At 42.5% G+C, this 21,623-nt stretch overlaps 1 protein-coding gene across 6 annotated transcripts in view; it reads left to right on the plus strand.

Moving 5' to 3' along the window:
• Nucleotides 1-269: 269 nt before the first annotated feature.
• LOC105489413 (maestro) overlaps nucleotides 270-21,623 on the plus strand; it is a 46,041-nt gene continuing 24,687 nt past the window's right edge. For 3 of the 6 annotated variants that reach the window (XM_011754225.3, XM_011754231.3, XM_011754232.3), the window contains exons 1-2: nucleotides 270-408; nucleotides 17,655-17,792. The gene's annotated coding sequence lies outside the window, so the exon portion shown is untranslated. Of the gene's footprint in view, nucleotides 409-17,654; nucleotides 17,793-19,412; nucleotides 19,719-21,623 lie in introns of all 6 variants that reach the window. The other 3 variants (XM_011754227.3, XM_011754229.3, XM_071085319.1) reach the window with 2 other exon arrangements.

A 21,623-nucleotide genomic window follows, 5' to 3' on the forward strand; every position in this document is an offset into this window, starting at 1 on the left:
GAACACCTTGATCTCCGGTATCTAGCCTCCAGAATTGTGGAAAATAAAGTTCTGTTGTTTAAACAGCCTGTCTGTGGTACTTTGTTATGGGAGTCTGTGATAATCAATTTTATCTGTCAACTTAGCTGGGTCACAGTATTTAGATATTTAGTCAAACCTTATTCTGGATGTTTCTGTGAAGGTGTTTGTTGAATGAGATTAACATTTAATCAATGGACTTTGAGTAAAGCAGATGACCCTCCAAAATGTGGTTGAACCTTATTCAATCTGTTGAAGTCCTTAAGAAAATAAGAACTGACCTCCCCTGAGTAAGAAGAAATTCTGCAGACTGCCTTTGAACTTGAACTGCAACTCTTCCCTGGGTCTCCAGCCTGTCAGCAGATTTTGAACTTGCATATACAAAATCGTGTAAGCCAATTCCTTAAAATATATATTTCTTCCTCTCTCTCTCTCTCTCTCTCTCTCAATACACATTTTCTTGGTTCTGTTTCTCTGGATAACCCTGACTAACATATGGACCTAGCTAACTAACACAGTGTGTGAATTATATCTCAAGTCTGTGTTAAAAGAAAACTTACAAGGCTGCATCCAAAATGTTAACAGTAATTATTTGATGGTAGAATTTGTTTTAGGTTTATTTTTTATTTAGTTTATCTGTACTTGTGACTTTTTGTGACCATGTGTTGTTTGTGTAATGATAACATAAGAAAAGATTTCCATTCAGAGGAATATTTAGAAGCAAGATTAGCTAATACAGAGCTCAGAGGACACGGGGGTATGGTGAGATGACATGTAACACCACTTATTATGAAGATTTGAACAGCACCCAAATCAAATTACATCTACTACAGCAAAAAAGAAAAAAAAAAGAAAGAAAGAAAGAAAAAAGAAAAAAAGTTCAACATGGAACACAGCTATGATATAGCTACTAACACTCTTCCCTAGAATATATGTAATACAGGAATTTTATTTTTCCTACAAAACCTATTTTTTCTGCCATTTTCAGTTATTTTTTCATTCAATAAGCTAGCAAGCTTTTACTGAACATGTGCTGTGTCCAAGGACTGCACTACATGCCGGGGATTGAAAACAAACAGACTCATTTCAATTAAGAAGTGTACACTTGACCGGGCGAGGTGGCTCATGCCTATAATCCCAGCACTTTGGGAGGCTGCGGGGGGCGGATCACTTGAAGTCAGACCAGCCTGGCCAACATGGTGAAACTCTCTATCTCTACTAAAAATACCAAAATTAGCTTGGCATGGTGGTTCGTGCCTATAGTCTCAGCTCCTTGGAAGGCTGAGGCAGGAGAATTGCTTGAACCCGGGAGGCAGAGGTTGCAGTGAGCTGAGATAGTGTCACTGCACTCCAGCCTGGGCGACAGAGCAAGACTCCGTCTCAAAAAAAAGCAGTGTACACTCTAGTGGAGGGGACAATATGGTCCAACGTGATAAGGGCTCCCATGGAGAAGGCGAAGAATGCTGTTTGTGCACAGGAGAGAAGCTGCCAGCCTACAGGGGATGGAGACGGGAGGAGAGGCTTTTTAATCCTTAGGACAACCCTGCAAGCTATAATTGTTACTCCCATTTTATAGATGAGTAAACTAAGTTTCAGAGAGCTTAAAAAATTTGTCCAAATCTCTCAAGAAGTAGAAGAAAGGGATTTAAGCACAATTCTGACACTAGAGCCCATATTCTTTCCACTATACCACATTCTGTGTATCTAATGCATTGTCGAGTGGACAAGCAAGCAAGTAGAATACACTGAAATAGAACCAATTTCGTTTTTACTTGGAAGTAAGGATGTAGCTTTGTAGATGCTATATGGTTTGTTTTAGTCTTAATTACCTTGTTCTGCTCTTTTCACTAATTCTTGTAATTGCCAATAATAATAGTAACAATAGTTAACATTTATCGAGTGCTTCCTGTGTGCCAGATACTATACTTGGAGCCTAACAAAGTTCTCTTAATCAATCCTCGTAACAGCCTGATAAGGTAGGCTGTGGTGTTGTTCCTATTTTATAATCAGGGAGACTGAGGCTTCAAGAGTTATCTGGCAAGTGGCAAAGCTGGGATTTGATCCCAGATCTTATTCCAAGAGCAAGTTTTTAACCATTTTGCTGCAGTACCCCAAACCAGACAACTGGCAGCCTCAAAACTCATTGCTGCTTGCTGGATTTTTTTAATTAGAAGGAAATCCTGGAAAGTAACTGATATTCCACATCACAAGAGATGACCAAGAAGTTCTCTTGTGTCTCTGGATCTCCTTAAGAGGGTTTCAGTGATTGGGCTCTGGAACTCTAGGTTGTTCTGAGAGACAGACACTGGTGGGTGGGATGTTTGGATTTGGGACCAAGGGTAACAAAATGGAGCCTTTTGCAGATTCTGTCTGGGTAACGGCTCTTGCGTCCCATCCCACTGAAGCTACTCACACCCTCCCCTCTCTAACTCTCCCCACAGGAATCTGGTGGCCCCCTGAAGGGCTGTACTCTGTAAACAAACCAAACAGCATCCATAATGATAAACCACTAGGGAGGGTTTGGAGGGGTGGAAGAAAGAGCCAGTCATGCTTCCTTAGCCAGTACAACCCTTTGCTGCCCACTGACTGTGATGCTCTTTTCCTGAATCTGCAATAGGAATGAGCTCACACAAAGGGCAGGCAACAGAGACAACCTGTCCTGTAGCCCTAGTTCCCGGGGCTCCAGGTCCTGGGGAATTTCAGGCAGACAAAAGGAAGGAGAACAAGCCCATGGCAAAGGCTTTGGTTGAGAGCAAGAGAGAGAAACACTCACAGATCCCCTAAGCTTCAGTGTCAGGTAGATCCATTCAGGACACAGGAAAAGATAACTTTCAGGATGTTGTTTTCTACCTGTGGAAGTAAGTGCTCACCCTTTATCTGACTGACCCAGGTTGGACTTCCACCAGGGTAGCCCAGAGGCTATGGAGCTTAGATTACAGGACTATGTCTGACTTTGGGAGGCGGGGACAGGGGTGTGATAAGCCCCTGCTTCAGAAAACACTTGAACGCTGTGGCAGAGGTAATGAACATCACAGAGCCCCAGTTCCCTGTTGATGGGGACAGATGTATTCTCTGTTTTGGTGTAGGGAGGGTGAGGGGAGAAGAAACTTATCCCACCTCTGATGTATCTGTGGAGCATCACAGTACCAGGCTGTGAGCAGGTCAGAGGCGAGTTTTAGGCATTGGTGCATTCTTCACCTGATGCCCCTGCCCTAACGTGGTTCCCCTGCCCAAGGCAGGTAGAGAACTCTGGAATCTATAGGAGGCTCTACTTCATGCAGACAAAAGAGATGAAAGAGCATTTGGTGCAGCATCTGTGGGCTTGGCCTGGGTCTGGCAAGTGGTAGTCCTCCGGGCATGGTGTGAGGCCCTTGGGGCACATCTTGGGCACTGAGAACTGTGATGACTTTGGACAGCGAGGAGCTGTGCCCACCGAGGGGTGGTGAGAATGTGGCCTCCAGGGAGGGCGAAGCTTCCAGTGGCAGCTCTGCTGGCTTGGGAGGGGGCCCAATGTAGTCAGAACAGGTAAGTGCTCAGCACCCAAAGCCTGACAAAGGAACACTGGGGACCAGGACCTGTGACACCATCTAAGCTGGGATACAGGACACTGTGCCAGCCTGCCCTGATTAAGACAGAGGGGTTTGAACTAGGACATGACTTGTGTTCTTGAGACTAATAAGGATCAGAAGGCTTTGTTTGCTGATAATCCATTGCACCTGATGCTTTCATGGCTTCCTTTTTCCTGAATACCTGTTTAGATATCTCAAAATCTATTTTATACTGTAGGCGGGGGTTAAGCTAGATTAAAAATTATGGAACAGTCCTGGTAAGTGGGATGATTTATTCCTAGAAAACATTTACTGAGTCTGACTAACTGACAGCCTGTTGGTGTCCTACATTTTCACAACATTTAAATGAGGGATGGTAATGATCAATGTTGTGTACACAGTCTTAGTAAGTATTTGTTGAATAGATATATAAGCACACATACAAATCAGTTTAATTCAACAAATACTTGCTAGATGGCTAATAAGTGCCTTCATGGGAATTAGTGTCTGATTTTGTGGCTTAATTTTTTGACAGTGACATAGTAAGAAATATCTTTTATGTTGTGACTCAATACACACACACACAGACACACCCATGCAGACCTGCAACAAAAATTTCATGATCTAACTTTTATCTTACTAGGTGAAATGCATTCTGATATTTTTCTATTCTATTCTTTTTTCTATTTTTTGTTAAAGCTGATTAAGGCCGGTGTGGTGGCTCACACCTGTAATCCCAGCACTTTGGGATGCCGAGGCAGGGAGATCACGAGGTCAAGAGATCAGGACCATCCTGGTCAACATGGTGAAACCCTGTTTCTACTAAAAATACAAAAATTAGCTGGGCATGGTGGTGCACACCTGGAGTCCTAGCTACTCAGGAGGCTGAGGCAGGAGAATCGCTTGAACCTGGAAGACGGAGGTAGGAGTGAGCCAAGATCGTACCACTGCACTCCAGCCTGGTGACAGAGCGAGACACCATCTCAAAAAAAAAAAAAAAGTGCTAATGAAGACCCACTGATTGGATTTTATGATCCATCCGTGAGTCGGAGTCTGCAGTTTGGAAGACACTGGTGATACATGAAGTTACTGAATTTCTAATCTCATCTTTACCTGGCTAAGAGTTGAGGAAATGAATACAGAAGCTGGTGATTATGGTAGATGCTCACTCACTTCCCAGTGTCATATACAAATGTGTCTATCAGTGGAGCTAAGTGACCAAGAAGGAAAAAAAATGAGTGACTTCTCATTGAGCCCAAAGGAAAGTAGGGAATCAGTACTTTTTCTTTTGGCTATCTTCCCACAAACTTGAGATCAGCATGGTAGGTGATGATGAATGTCTGTGTCATAACTGAAAACAAAGAAATGCTACCCCCCTGATTTGCGAATCCTTAATTAAAGAGTTCAGAACATGTGTGATTGTTAACCAAGAGAAAACACATCTGAACAAATCCCTTGAAAATACGATTTCAACTCCCAACTAAACATCTCATTTGCAATATTAGGCAAAACCAGATCCTTTTTATAGTTAGAGCTGACACTGTTGGAGCAATCCAGAAGATGCTAGTTTTGGAGAAAGTCTCTGATGTTAAATCAGATTTTTAGAATTCTGACTCCACCCCATCAAGGACTGACCACTCCTGCCTTGTTATTTCCCCCTTCACCTTTATATATATTTTAAAAATGATTACACCTATGACATCTTATTTCTTATACATTACTAGCTTACAAATTTTTCTCCCTCCCAGATTATAAACTTGCAGATAAGAAATTGTTTCTTCTACGTCTTTATATTCCCAGTGCTAGGCACAGAGTAAGTGCTTTGTGAATGTTTGTAGAATAATTGAATGATAATTGGTTCAAATTGTTTGGAATGGTATTAATAACAAAAAGTACAGATTAGTTTACTTATGAAGGAAAATTGAGCTGCAAAAAGAGAAAGAGAGAACTTTCTGAAATAGAACTTGGGATTCTTACACATCATAAGTTGAATAAGGTTCAGATAAAGGCATAGTAATTGTGTTTTTACACTTATGTAAGAAGTACGCACAGGACCCTCGCCATTCTTTTTTCTTTTTTTACTTCGAGACAGGGTCTCCCTCTGTTGCTCAGGCTGGAGTGCAGTGGTGCGATCTTGGCTAACTGCAACCTCCGCCTCCCAGGTTCAAGTAATTCTCCTGCCTCAGCCCCCTGATCCTTGCCATTCTTATGTTGAATTTTGCATCATAGGTCTTCGACCTGTGAGAAATCTCAATAAATCACCTAATCCAGCTTCCTGCTTTCACAGAGAGGGTTTTTTTTTTTATTGATAAAGCAAACATATCAAAAAATTGGAGATTTATATAAGTTTAATCTCAATTGTGGAAGTATATCTGAGATATCTATACCTGATGAAAGCTGAGGGTAGCAGACCCAGGACCAAGAATGCTTTAAATTTTTCAGATGACAGATTCATTGAGCAGCAAAAATTCTTGATTTTGTTCCAGGTGGTTTAGTTGATGACTCATTTATTATTAGTTTAAGCAAATTATGGCTATCCATCTTCCTTTTGCTAAATATCTGATTTCCTTTCCTCTCTTTGCAATTGGAAAGAAGTGCCCATGTGGCTAGTTGTAGCCAAAAATATGTAAGAAGAAGTGTGCTGAAGGACTTCTCATAAACACTTGGCTTTTCTGATTAAAAAATGTGGTTAGTGTTGCTCTTTCCCACTCATCCAACCTTGAATGTAGAATGATATCTGCAGACATGGTAACTATCGCAGACAAGCAGAAGGAGGAAGACTTGGCATAATGATGACAGCAGAGTAAGTAAAAAGATGGAAAGAATGGAGATCTTTGATGTCACCCCTGAGCAGCCGACCAATGCTAATGACCCCCATGTTTGGGTTTCTGCGTCGTGTTAAAAAACTGAAAATATATAAAAACAAAAACAAGATTCTTCTATGAGTTAGGTATCCTGATACTTGATTGCAGTTAAAACCTTCCTAATTGATACAGCCAGTAGGAATACATCAATGACCAGATCTCAGTCCTATCAAAAGAACTTACTAGGAACTAGGCACAGTGGTTCACACCTGTAATCCCAGCACTTTGGGAGACTTAGGCAGGTGGATCACCTGAGGTCAGGAGTACGAGACCAGCCTGGCCAACATAGTGAAACCCCATCTCCTTTAAAAGTACAAAAATTAGCTGGGCCTAGTGGCAGGCTCCTGTAATCCCAGCTACTCGGGAAGCTGAGGCAGGAGAATCGCTTGAACCGAGGAGGCGGAGATTGCAGCGAGCCGAGATTGCGCCATTGCACTCCAGCCTGGGCAACAAGAGTGAAACTCCATCTCAAAAAAAAAAAAAAAAAAAAGAACTTACTAGGATGGAAAACAATTGGATTTATCTAAATAAAATATCAATATGAGGACTTTGGTTTTAAAAAAGTAATTAATTCATTTACTTTTCATTCAATTAAAACTGGAATACTAAAGGATCAATCTGAAGATATACACAGAACTTCCTTTGAGAATCACTGAAAAAGTAGGTAAGGAAAAAGAAATTGATGTTCGTTTAGTGCCTACCACTGGCTGGGCTCAATACCAGATATCTTCACGCTCCGTTTTCACAAACCTCACAAGAGCTTCTCCCCATCTCACAAAAGATCACTGAGCCTTAGACATGTTACTATAACTTGCCCAAAGTCACACAGTAAATCTTAGAGCCAGAAATTGGGTCTAGAGAATTATTTTAATGACTTTCAAATGAATAGTGTTATGAGCCTAAAGGAAAAAAAAAAACTGAGGCAAAATTAATAGAGTTCATCTGGGCCAAGTTTGAGGACCACTGCCCTGGGCACACTTGCCTTGGGGAGTCCTCCATTAACCTTTTGTCACAAGCAGGTTTTCAAAGGCCAAAAAAAGGGAGAGATGGGGGACAAAAAGTGGACTGATAAAGTTGTTTGTCAGAAATTCTCACTGGTTTAAACAAATAATATGAATTAGATTGGCTACACATTGTTGAACTATGGGGTATGGGTATGGTGTCCTGTGTGTGGCATTGCTAGGTTAATTTATAGCTACTTGTGGCAATAGCAAGCAGTTTCAAGAGATGATTACAGGCCGGGTGCAGTGGCTCACACCTGTAATCCCAGCACTTTGCGGGACTGAAGCAGGCGGATCACTTGAGGTCAGGAGTTCAACTTTTCCCTGGCCAACATGGTGAAATCCTGTCTCTACTAAAAATACAAAAATTAGCTGGTCGTGGAGGTGTGCGCCTGTAATCCCAGCTACTTGGGAGGCTGAGGCACAAGAATCCCTTGAACCTGGGAGGTAGAAGTTGCAGTGAACCGAGATCGCACCACTGCACTCCAACCTGGGTGACAGAGGGAGACTCTGTCTCAAAAAAAAAAAAGAAAAAATAAGAGAGAATTACATAGCTTGGGTGGGGGTGGGAAGAAGTAGGACATAATTGCTGTCTCATTTTAATGCCTCTCTGGGCCTGATAATTTAAGAGGGGTCACATTCCTCAAATAAGAAGTATTCCTATATATATTCTTTTCTTTCTCAATGTCTTCTTCACTTGCGCTAAATTGAAAGCAACCTGACGAAAAAGTTAAATTATTTAATATGTAAAGGAATAGCATTTTGATTACTTTGAAGTATGAACAGTATCTCAATTAAGTTAATAAAATATTTGTAGGTTACTTATGTGAATCTTACTTTCATAAACAGATAAGCTTTGTTTCTATGATCTACATGGATTTTACTTTAATAAATAGATAAGCTTTGTTTCTATGATCTACATGGATTTTACTTTAGTAAATAGATAAGCTGTGTTTCTATTGGTACACCAGTTTTTTTTTTTCCTAAAGGATATTCCTCAAATACCTGAAGGTGCTAAAAATTTACATCTTTTAAGATATTTAAACCTTTCCCACGTCAAGTTTGTTTGTATACCAATTACTGCTCTTTGTCAGTTGCAAAAGTCAAACTTCAAATTAATCCTTGTCTGAATTACCATATATTCAAAATTATGAGAGTCAATTAACTTTTATTACATATAAAAGATTATTATTTGGATGAAGATGAGCGTATCTAAAGTGAAGAGATGGAAGCTAATTGGCTCAGACCATGACAGGAGATCTTTGAAATTGTCTTTCATTCTCCAAAACCATTGCTTACATAAAGCTGTCTTGACCTGTACTGTTGTGGTGATGGTTTATGGACAATAACAGGGAGGCCGAGCTAAGTAGATGGTATTGGAGAGACAGGGAGACCCTGCCTTGGGGGCTGGGGAGTGGAACGTGTGCAGATGACACGGCCAGGGGAAATAAGTCTAGAAAGATAAAATGGGGCAGAGCTTGGAAAGCTCTGAAGATCTGTATGAGGAGCCTGAACTTAAAAAGTTCTTGAGGATTCTAGGAAGATTGATTAGATGTGAAATGATGTGAAGTGCACAGAGAATAAAATCAGGGCAATTTGTTTTGATTTCTTAATTAATCTATAAACTTCTTAAGGGTAGGGTTTTATTTTTCATCTATTTGGTCTCCTTGGTCACATTATGCCCAAGATGTGCATTCAGAAAATATTCTAAAGGCTGGGCATGGTGGCTCATGCCTGTAATCCCAGCCACTTTGTGGGTCTGAGGCGGGCGGATCACTTGAGCTCAGGAATTTGAGACCAGCCTGGCCAACGTGGCGAAACCCCATCTCTGCGAAAAATATAAAAATTGACCAGGTGCGTTGGCACACGCCTGTAATCCCAGCTACTCAGGAGGCTGAGGCAGGAGAATCGCTTGAACCCAAGAGGCAGAGCTTGCAGTGAGCCAAGATCTCACCACTGCACTCGAGCCTGGGTGACAGAGCAAGACTGCATCTCGATAAAAAAGTGTATATATATATATGCACACATATATATACACACACACACACATTTACATGTACGTATATTTATACATATATATGTGTGTATGTGTGTCTATATATAAAATTGTTTATTGAACCCAAACCAATGAAGTGACAGGATTACCAAAAAACATATGCTTGAGGTTGAAGCCATGAGACTCTGGAATTTTCACAAATCTTCTAGGGTCTCTCTCTGTCACCCAGGCTGGAGTGTAATGGCACAATCTCAGCTCAATGCAACCTCCACCTCCTGGGCTCAAGCAATCCTCTTGTCTCAGCCTCCTGAGTAGCTGGGACTGCAGGCACGCACCACCACACCCAGCTAATTTTATTTTTTTTTATTTTTTTATTTTTTAATTTTAATTTTTATTTTTTTTTGAGACGGAGTCTCGCTCTGTCACCCAGGCTGGAGTGCAGTGGCCAGATCTCAGCTCACTGCAAGCTCCGCCTCCCGGGTTCACGCCATTCTCCTGCCTCAGCCTCCCGAGTAGCTGGGACTACAGGCGCCTGCCACCTCGCCCGGCTAAGTTTTTGTATTTTTAGTAGAGACGGGGTTTCACCGTGTCAGCCAGAATGGTCTCGATCTCCTGACCTCGTGATCCGCCCGTCTCGGCCTCCCAAAGTGCTGGGATTACAGGCTTGAGCCACCGCGCCCGGCCCACCCAGCTAATTTTAAAATTTTTTGTAGAGATGGGGTTTTGCCATGTTGCCCAGACTGGTCTTGAACTCCTGGGCTCAAGTAATCTGCCTGCGTTTGCCTCCGAAAGCACTGGGATTACAAGCGTGAACCCCTGCACCTGGCCTGAAATCTTCTTGCTAATTGAAATTCAAGATAACTTGGAAGACAGAGGGCAGGTGGTTCTTCCTTCCCTCATTACCAGTTCAAATGAATAATGTGGCCCCAGAGCACCTGATGCTGAATAACATCGGTATACGTTCCCCTTCATTACTTTCTCTTTTGTTCAGATCTGCAGGTTGTGGAACCCAAGCCTCAAAGAACTGACTGGCTACTTTTAGAAAGCCCTAAATTCAAAACTTGAAAGCAGAAAAAATAGAAAATGATTTTTCATTTGTATTTCCTGTAAAACAACCAACTCTTATTACGTAACTTTAAAATCTCATTGATTTTACAGAGTTTCCATCTTTATGTCATCTTTCTGGAAGCTTATTGATTAAACAGTGTGTGTTGTCTTTATTTACCCCCTGCCCACAACCTAGCCTCACTCCACAGCACATCTCCTGGGTATGCCCTGGAGCTTCCAGCGTTGGAAGCTTTGTGGTTGATAATGCCTATTTTGATTTCAGCAGTAAAGTTACCAAGGACTAGAAATCCCCTGCTCCCCACTTTAGCAACTGAAGCTCATTTTGTTTCTAATTGCCAGACATTTTAGGTGGAAGAGGAATGATGACTGGATGTGGGGAGAGGAGGGAGGAAAAACATCATAAAGGGCTCTAGCTAAGAGCTTTCCAGAAAGACAAGGGCTTTCCATTCAGTATTCGGAGTTTACTTGTCTAAAATATTTTAGCAAAATTGCTATAGCTCTAAGCTACATTGTCAAGTGACACCATGAAGACAAACATCTCAGATAGCAGGTTCTTGTAAGGAAACAGCAAAGGGAAGGGGGAGGGGTTACTCCCTACTGCCAATGACTGGTCATAGTCAAGCTTTGGCTATTAAATTAATTCCCCATCAACATCACAAATGCCCAGGGTAGGGGGGGCCACTGAAATCATTATGGTAGATCAGTCCCTTTCATGACCATTAGTGCAATTCTGCAAAGGCTCCCAGGCCACTAACTGTTTCAGCACACCATCTCATGAAGTATCCTGACTATACCCTTAGATGACCATTTGGGGTACATGTTTGGGAGGGGAGTTGGAAATAATTTCCTGCATCAATGATGTGTGCCTTGGTGATGGTTAAGGCCATATTTTCATTATCAGTAAAGAGATCATGCTAACATTAGGAGCTGCCCGACTGGAAGAGTGTCGCCACTATAATTCTTTATTAACTGTAACTCATTGAATAGTGGTGTCACCCCCAAGAAATTGCTGTGGGGACCCTCACCCAATGAGTGACCATCTTTTGTACCACAGAGAAAGCCTATTGTCATAAACAAGTTAACATCTTACCACACACAAATTATAGTAGTACTGAACAAAATGTCTCTTTACTTAAGCTACTATTACATTTAATTAGTTGCTGGGAAATAAGAAATGCATTTTCTAACAAGCTAACTCATTGTAATTCCTGTCTTCCGTCTGTAGAATCAAATTCAAGTGTTATGAAGGCCTCAAACAAATGTTTGTTTCCGTGAAAGTGAAAAGAAACTCTAAAAATGTGATAAGGATTTTAAAGACTCAGATAAATGAAGGAATAGTTTGCTAAAAGCCCATCATGTGTCAAGTACTGTGCTGGGGGCCATGGGTTTGGAGTCAGATCCCCCAAAAGCTGAAACACAGGCCTTGCTTTCCACAGGCTCACAGACCAGGGGCAGGAGATTCCCACGTGGTAATTTGAATACAAATTGGTTAGTGGTAAAGGCCTTCTCAGAATTGCAGAGGGCATGGGGAGAGATTGATCAGGCTGTAAGATCTAGGGAGGACGCTCCTTGTGGGGTTTAAACAAGGCCTGGAAAAAATGCTTAAATGGGGTGTGGTAGGGGAGCAATAGAGAGGGTTGCATAGTCCTAGACATGAAAATAGGCAAGAGGCTGGGCGCAGTGGCTCACGCCTGTAATCCCAGCACTTTGGGATGCCAAAATGGGTGGATCCTGAGGTCAGAGTTCGAGATCAGCCTGGCCAACATGGGGAAACCCCGTCTCTACTAAAAATACAAAAGTTAGCTGTGTGTGGTGGCGGGGGCCTGTAAACCCAGCTACTCGGGAGGCTGAGGCAGGAGAATTGCTGGAGGCCAGGAGGCGGCGGTTGCAGTGAGCTGAGACAGTGCCACTGCACTCCAGCCTGGGCGAAAGAGCAAGACTCCGTCTGAAAAAAAAAAAATAGACATGAAATGTAGACATTTTCGAGGAAGTGAAAGGAGCTGACTGTGATGAAAGTGAGTCTGTGATGTCTCTGAGCTAGGAGGACAGCAGAAGGGAAGCGGATATGATGTGGGGCAGCCATGTGGCTGGGTTAGGATACTGGCAGCCCTGCACAACCCCGAGAGCGTACACCTCCTAAAATTCTCCTAGGACATATGTCTTTCTGGTCTCACCTTAGTCCTGCCCCTGATTGTATAGAACAAACATCATGATGAACACTGCACAGAAGAGCCCAGCTTGCAACTTCTTTAAGGGCAGGGAGAACCATATCATTTTTTCAAAAAAAAGTTTTTGTTTTTTTTTTGAGAGAGTCTCCCTTTGTTGTCCAGGCTGAGGTATAGTGGTGGGATCTTGATTCACTGCAACCTCTGCTTTTCGGTTCAAGTGATTCTCCTGCTTCAGCCTCCGGAGTAGCTGGGATTACCGGCACCTGCCACCACGCCTGGATAATTTTTCTATTTTTAGTAGAGATGAGGTTTCCCCACGTTGGCCAGACCGGTCTCGAACTCCCTACCTCAGATGATCCACCTACCTCAGCCTCCCAAAGTGCTGGGATTACAGGCTTGAGCCACTGTGTCCAGCGTTTTTCGATTGTATATTTATCTGTCTATTCCCTGTGCTCTAGTGCTGAGGAGAGAGACTGAAACCCAGAAGATTCTCAATAAATGTTTATTGAATGAATAAATATTTGTTTAATGACACAGTCAGGGTAACCAAGGCAAATGTGGTAAGCAAATGAATAGTGGAGTTCTAAATAATCAGTCTCCAAATAGAAATTCAGCAATAAAAACGTATTTGTTGTGTTAATGTGTCAAGAGAAGACCTTGGCCTGGAATGAGTTCAGTATTTAAAAGCCATTTTCCAAGGGGTAGAAGAATGGAATGTGTATAACTTTGGATCAAAATGTGTGTAAGTTGTAATCAAACTCAAGGTCTGATGCCTTGACATTGGGGCAAATACACGATTCAAAAGGCAAAACTGCAAAGCAGAAAAATGTTTTGCAAGATTTGTAACAGTTAAAGTGCTCTCCTCTGACATCCTTTACTGAAGGGAATTTTTAAAAAGTCATTTAATACAAATACTACATCTTAAAAATAACATATAAATGTCACTCTTTTCTTAGTTTTGAGGTTGCTATGTTACTTAATTACATTAAATGTAATTTCTGCTAATCAAAAGAAAAATTTTTTTTTTTTTGCCCAGTTTTTGTGGAATAATGTATGTGTAGTCTAAGTAAATATTCATTTGAGGCCGGGTGCAGTGGCTCACACCTGTAATCCTAGCACTTTGGGAGACTGAGGCTGGAAGATCACTTGAGCCCTGGAGTTTAAGACCAGCCTGGGCAACATGGTAAGACCCAGTCTCTACAAAAAAATAAAAAAATAGCTGGGCACGGTGGTGCATGCCTGTAGTCCCAGCTACGAGGGAGGCTGAGGTGGGAGGTTCGCTTGAGCCTGGAAGGTCAAGGCTGCAGTGAGCCATGATTGCACCACTGCACTCCAGCCTGAGTGTAGAGTGAGAACTGGTCTCAAGAAAGAAAAAAAATCATTTGAGAGAATATATTCTTAACATAAAATTTATAATAATGAATTCAACTTTACTTTATTGTAATGGTGGTTTACATTTCAGAAACAAACAGAAAGCTAGAATTCTCCTTTATCTGGGGACTGACATCAAAATGAGAAAGGTAGCAAATGTCATTCTTCTACAACTACTTAGTATGGTAGAATCAAGGAAAGACAGTAGGTTTCTAACAGCCCCTGGGTTTTTAAGCGATGGGCAGCTCTGCCTGCACTGTATTCATACTCCACTAGGACTGAATTAATAAAAAAAAAAGTGAGCTTAATAATATTCTTTTTCTGTGATTAAATATATTCACTGTCCAATAGATACATGAATACAGTGTCTGTTCGTTTTCAGAAGCAAGAATTGTAAGGTAGAAATGCCCCTAGAGAACAGAGGTGCAGAATGGGTCTGTCTCCCGGGTCAGCACCCAGCCTTCACCACCTGCCTCCCGCCTCCCTCCCTTCCTTCGCCCATTGCTATATCAAAAACCCCTGCAGTCTATTTGTTCATGTATTCTGTTGGGGGCATGTGCACAGAAATTAAAAAAAACACCTCTTAGACTTGTTTTTATTTTTTCGTTTTGTTTTGCTTTTTTGAGACACCTGTAATCCCAGCACTTTGGGAGGCCGAGGCAGGCAGATCACCTGAGATCAGGAGTACGATACAAGCTTGGCCGACACAGTGGAACCCCATCTCTACTAATAATAGAAAACTTAGCCGGGCATGGTGCCACATGCCTGTAATCACAGTTACTCGGAAGGCTGAGGCAGGAGAATTGCTTGAACCCAGAGGTTGCAGTGAGCTGAGATCACTCCAGCCTGGGCGACAAGAGTAAAACTCCATCTCAAAAAAAAAAAAAAAAAAAAGAAAATAATAAATGCTTTCAGTGAGAAAATTCAAATCACATAGAAAGGTAAACATTTGAACTAAAAGCTTCCTTCTTCACCCAATTACTCTCTTCCTAGAAGGTTCCTGTTAATAATTTCTTAAGTGTCTTTTCAGAAAAAAGGGCTATGTACCAGCATCTTTTTCTTTTTGAAATGTAGAAACATTGAATTATAATATATTTTATTTTAAACCTTGCTTGTTTCATTTAATAAACTTTGAACATGTTTTCATTATCAGTGTGTACAGTATAGATCTTCCCATATTCTTTTTATAATGCTTCCTAGTATTCTATTGTATAAAGGTATTCTGTATTTATGTACACTGTGCCCTGCTGGTGGACATTTGTGATAATTTATTTTGCTGTTACAAAGAATACCCTTCAATGAATACCCTTTTACATATAACTCGATATCATCTTTTGTATGAATTCATGAGGTCACTGGGCCGTTACATACAGTGACATAAGTTGTACATTGCATAAAGTGCCTTCTCTATGAGGGCACCACTCGGTTTGTAGACATCATAAATTTAAATAGTTATTATGATACTTTTCTGGCAGATAGACATAAAATCTCTTGATGAGGAGATATTTTATTCTAATTTGAACAAAATCACCATGGCCCTGGGTAAATCAATATTAACAGAACAACTGAGTCAAAGGGCATAACGCGGCCAGGCATGGTGGCTCACGCCTGTACTTTGGGAGGCCGAGGCATGTGGATCATCTGAGGTCAGGAGTTTGAGATGAAACTCAAACTCAGGAGTTCGGCAAAAGCCTGTCTCTAGTACAAATATAAAAATTAGCCAGGCGTGGTGGCGCATTCCTGTAATCCCAGCTGCTCAGGAGCTGCCTTAAAAAAAAAAAAAGAAGGCATATGAGGCATATGCACATGCACTTTTGATAAAATTTTGTCAACTTTCTCTCCAAAATGGTTGTACCAAGAGAGATTGATTTTTAACAGACAATAGGGATTGATTTCTAAGATCTAAAACATACTGTGTTGTTTTAAGTCATGGTCAACTTTTATTTGCCTGAGGTTGTAAGAAAGAATGAGAACAGGAATAGCCAAAAGCTACCTCCCCAAAAATTCCCAATGAGAAAATCAGGTAATTTGCATGTTACCTATTTTCCTTTCCTTTCTAGGGATGATCTAATGCACAGTTCCTTGAAGGATTGGATGCCAGCAGGAGAGAAAATAATCTGCTCTAGTTGCAGGGCACCTGAAACCTGCATAGTTGGTTCCTGAACATATATATGTTGATAAAAATGTTTGCTTTTGTTCTTTTTTTTTTTTTTTTTCTGAGATGGAGTCTCACTCTGTTACCCAGGCTGGAGTGCGGTGGCACGATCTTGGCTCACTGCAACCTCCTTCTACTGGGTTCAAGTGATTCTCTCATGTTCAAGTGATTCTCCCACCTCAGCCTCCCCAGTAGCTGGGACAACAGGCGCATGCCACCACGCCTGGCTCATTTTTGTATTTTTAGTAGAGATGAGGTTTTGCCTTGTTGGCCAGGCTGGTCTCGAACTCTTGACCTCAGGTGACCCGCCCTCCCCCTTGGCCTCCCAAATTGTTGGGATTACAGGTGTGACCCCTTGTGCCTGGCTGTTCTTTTGTTCTTTACTGGAGAAATTAAATGAACAATAATGGGAAAGGTGCAGTAATGCTGTGATGGAGTTGTGGGAAGCTGGTATTATAGGATCAAAGGCAGGATTGTTGCAATGTATCTGTTGTGGGGTATATAAAAAAAAAAGGTTCTACTCTTAGAGTCTTCTTCAATCTCTCAAGGAAGAGTCAACGGTTCCAGTAATAGACTGGATCTTTATGACAGCAGCAGGCATGGTAAAGCACTTTTGGGCATGGGTTTATTGTTTTATTGGTCACATTGTGCCTGACATCACTCCCAGTCTCATCAGAAAATGGCTACTCATGATTCTCATCATAAAATGCCTACAGGTTTGTCGCTTTGTGGGATTTGACTGGATTCTACTGTAAGTGTAAAATTGAAGGACAAGCCGTGGAATGTTAAGACTATGGTTAGTTCAAGAGGAAGGAATATGTTAAGCAATGCTCAAAACAAACTTAAAATAGAAACAAGGCAGGTGGGGGTGGGGGGGGGGCAGAGAAGAAAACAAGTTGAGAAAAGATTTTTTAAAAAGTGGGAGGAAGGAAGCCCATGGGAATAAGAATCTGCCTTTAGAGGCGAAAGGCAGAATCCATAGAATAACTCTGGCTGGACAAAGCTCAAGAGGAAGCCAAACATTTAGATCCCAACCCTTTCACCTAGCTTTGAGACTTTGGGGGAAGTTCCCCACTCACTCTTCCCCACTCCCCCAAGTTTCCCCATATGTCAAAGAAGCACAAGAATGACCCCCTTTCCAAGGTTGAGAGGAGAAAATGACAAATAGCCTAAGAAGACTTTGAGGTGTTAAGAGCAGAGATCATAGGCAGTGTTGTCTGCAGGATTGGTTTGACGTCTCATGGTGCTGTTTACTGATTCTGTTCTCTTCCACAATAAAACATGTATAGCTTTCTCGCTGGGCCCTTGCACAAATAGGAAATGTAACGTGAGAATCTTAGAAGTTTGCAAAACTGCATCATTTAGAATGTATCATTAGCAATTATCAGGGGCAGATAGCAGAGGCCTTATTATGTATTTCTTTCTTGTGATAAAACTCTAATCTGGCCTATGTTTCATCCTCAAGGACAAAATGTGGTTTATTGTTCACTGCAAGCTTGTTTAAAGGACAGAGATGCTTCTAGGCTGATTCATATTCACCCTTCATCAGGATAAGCACAGAGCGAGAAGCTAGCCACGCTGTGCTCCTCATTGCCTAGCTCAGGTAAGACAGCACAGAACAGTTTCAGGATTCAACTGATTCTGCTAGACATTGTAGTTCAACACAGTTGATTGATTGCTAAAGACTTAACCAGTTCAACTGAAAAATGTTTACAGAAGTTCACAATTACCTTTTGGAAGTGGGGTGTTGGTGATGGTATGGGAGTAATTAATATCTCAGGTAGGAAAGGCATTTAAACTTGAACTTTTTTTTAAATTTTAATTTAATTTAATTTTTATTTGTTTATTTTTTATTTTTTGAGATGGAGTCTCACTCTTGTGGCCCAGGCTGGAGTGGAGTGCAGTGGTGTGATCTTGGCTCACTGCGACCTCTGCCTCCCAGGTTCAAGTGATTCTCCTGCCTCAGCCTCCGAAGTAACTGGAATAACAGGCATGCACCATCATACCTGACTAATTTTTGTATTTTTAGCAGAGATGGGGTTTCACCACGTTGGCCAGGCTGATCTTGAACTCCTGACCTCAGGTGATCCTCCTGTGTTGGCCTCCCAATGTGTGGGGATTATAGGCGTGAGCCGCTACTCCTGGCCTTTTTTTTTTTTTAAACTTTTTTTTAAAAAGACAGTGTCAGCCGGGCGCGGTGGCTCACGCCTGTAATCCCAGCACTTTGGGAGGCCGAGGCGGGCGGATCACAAGGTCAGGAGATCGAGACCACGGTGAAACCCCGTTTCTACTAAAAATATAAAAAATTAGCCGGGCGCGGTGGCGGGCGCCTGTAGTCCCAGCTACTCAGGAGGCTGAGGCAGGAGAATGGCGTGAACCCGGGAGGCGGAGCTTGCAGTGAGCCGAGATTGCGCCACTGCACTCCAGCCTGGGCGACAGAGCGAGACTCTGTCTCAACAAAAAAAAAAAAAAAAAAAGACAGTGTCTTGGCTGAATGTGGTGGCTCACGCCTATAATCCCAGCACTTTGGTAGGCCAAGGTGGCCGGATCACAAGGTTAGGAGATTGAGACCAGCCTGGTCAACATGGTGAAAACCCACCTCTACTAAAAATACAAAAAATTAGCCGAGCATGGTGGCACGCACCTGTAGTCCCAGCTACTCGGGAGGCTAAGGCAGGAGAATTGCTTGAACCTGGGAGGCAGAGGTTACAGTGAGCCGACAGCACACCACTGCACTCCAGCCTGGGTGACAGAGCAAGACTCTGTCTCAAGAAAAACAAGAAAAGAAAAAAAGAAAAGAAAAGGCAATGTCTTGTTCTATCACCCAGGCTGGAGTGCAGTGACACAATCATGTCTCACTTTAGCCTTGACCTCCTGAGCTCAAGCAATCCTCCTGCCTTAGCCTCCTAAGTAGCTAGGACCACAGGTGCATGCCACCTTGCCTGGGTAATTACAAATTTTTTTTTTTAACTATAGAGATGGGGGTCTCCCTATGCTGCCTAGGCTGGTCTCAAACTCCTAGGCTCAAGTGATCTTCCCGCCTCAGTCTCCCAAAGTGTTTGGATTACAGGCGTGAGCCACCATGCCTGGCTAAACTATTATTTGCAATTATCTTATACTGAATGTATTCCTAGGCTGTGTTGTTTCTTCAGTTTCTTGTGGGATGCCTTTTTCTTGTGTGTAAATATCTCTTCTGGTTTAGAAACAATTTGTTCCTTTTCAGCGAAGATGATCTCCATGCAGCAGAGGGATCTCTCATCTGGGTTAATCTGACCATGAGCTCTGTAAATATGGTGTACATCTTGGCTTTGTTCAACTGAATGTGCTCGATGATCCAAGAATCTACATCTAAACCCTGCAGTTCAGCATTGCTCTCTGCATTTTTAAGCACATGCAGCAAAAATTCGACCCTTTTTTTGGGTCACGAAGCCTGCGTCCAGCCCCATGGTTTGGCCTGGGCACACACGCCAGCTCCACCTTTGTAATGATGGAAAGGCACACAGTGCCTCTGAAAAGTGATATCTTTCAGGTACTTGGTGTTTTTTGGGGTGTGTATACCTTGATGGCCTGCACAGTTACATGGGTGTTCTTAAAGGTAACATAAAGATTTGAACGCCTTGGTTTGCATGATTTTGTGGAGTTTTCTGAGTCAAGGGATAGGCAAATCATTTTCAGAGATTACCCCAGGCCAAGAGGCTACAGAAAGAGCTTGAATTTTTTCTCGCATTCTGGCACCAATAGTAACTACCAAGAAATAAAATAGAGAAAACGGAAGGCATAACAGCCAGATGGAGGGTTGGATGAGACAGCTTACTGTTTACAGAGTTTGGAAAACTGCATCTGGGCGTGAGGAGACCTGGGCCATGGGGCACTCCTGTCTCCATGTGCTGGAGGGTATTTGAAGCCGAGGGATAAACCCCAAAACTTCTTCCTGCAGCATCTACTTCATGCAAAGACTAGCAGCCAAAATACCTGTGTTTTTAGATTATAACGCATAGGTAGAGGAGTGGGAAGCAAATGTGGCATGAAGTTTGGGAAGGGTCTCCCAAGGCTGTCCACCTTGGAGGCGAGTGGATTGTGGAGGAGTCAGGTTAGGTGGCTCATCGGGGTGGCTAGCTGGCGTGCTTTCATGGCCTCGTGTTCTCGCTGGGCCTGCCTCCTCGGAGGCGTTTCTCATCTCTGTCTAACTGGTTTCACTAAGCACAGGGGTGGATGCTCCATCCTCTACGAAGGGTTTTCCCTAGTGACTGCCCTTTGACTCATTATCACCTCCTCTCCTTGGCTCTTATCAATTCCTGCCTTGCACTGTGGGCACATAAGCCCCAGTCCCAAGTCCGCTGCTGGTCGATTCTCCTGGAGAGCGCAGTGTGAGTGTTGGCTCCACCTGCCGAGCACTCTGCCTCCATGGAAGCAGGATCTCAGTAAACACTGGAAGAAAGAAAGAAAGAAAGAGAAGCTGGTAATCACAACCTGTGGCTAAGGAGGTGGCTGATTTTATTTCTTTTTAGAAGTGAAAATCAAGAGAGGGTTTCACTTAGCTGGAGGGCGGGGTGAGGGGGATGTATTTCCTGAAAGAAGACGAGAGGGAGGAAACTTAAATCTCTCCCTTTAAGATAAATTTCCTGGCAGGGCGCGGTGGCTCATGCCTGTAATCCCAGAGGCGGGCAGATCACCTGAGGTCAGGGGTTGGAGACCAGTCTGGCCAACATGGTGAAACCCCGTCTCTTTCAAAAACACAAAAATTAGCTGGGGTGGTGGCAGGCGCCTGTAGTCCCAGCTACTCGGTAGGCTGAAGCATGAGAATCACTTGAACCTGGGAGGAGGAGGTTGCAGTGAGCCAAGATACCCCCACTGCACTCCAGCCTGGGTGACAGAGTGAGACTCTGTCTCATTTAAAAAAAAAAAAGAAATGAAATAAAAAAGATAAATTTCCTGATTACACATTATGCATGCACACACACAGGGAAGTGCTTCTGAAAGTCCTGAAACTGAAGATAAACCATTTTGATTGGTGACTCTCTTTTGTCCTTATCTGCATCTAAACAGAAGGTGAATTGTGGATTGCTTTAGCTTTGCCTGTTGCCCTTTTCATCAGTAATGCAGGCTAAATAATTACCCTCTTTGCTTTTTCCAATTGTGTCAGCCCCAGTGTACTTCTGGCAATAAGGAAATGTTAATTGAGAATGAAAATAGAGTCATTAAACCCTTACATTAAATAATTATGGTGTGTTCTTTTAAAGACATCGTGTTATCGGTATACAAATATGTTGCAATCAAGTTATCAAACTTGCCCTCTAATTTCCAAGGAACAGTACTGTGACCCAGGGCCACATAAGGAGAATCTTAGACTCTTGTGGGCATCATGAGTTGATTTTGATGCTTCCCATGTTTGTGCTGTGTCTGGGATTCTCTAGGGGCAGTTAGCTGCATCCAG

Source organism: Macaca nemestrina, chromosome 19, assembly GCF_043159975.1.
Source record: "Macaca nemestrina isolate mMacNem1 chromosome 19, mMacNem.hap1, whole genome shotgun sequence".
NCBI lineage: Eukaryota > Metazoa > Chordata > Mammalia > Primates > Cercopithecidae > Macaca > Macaca nemestrina.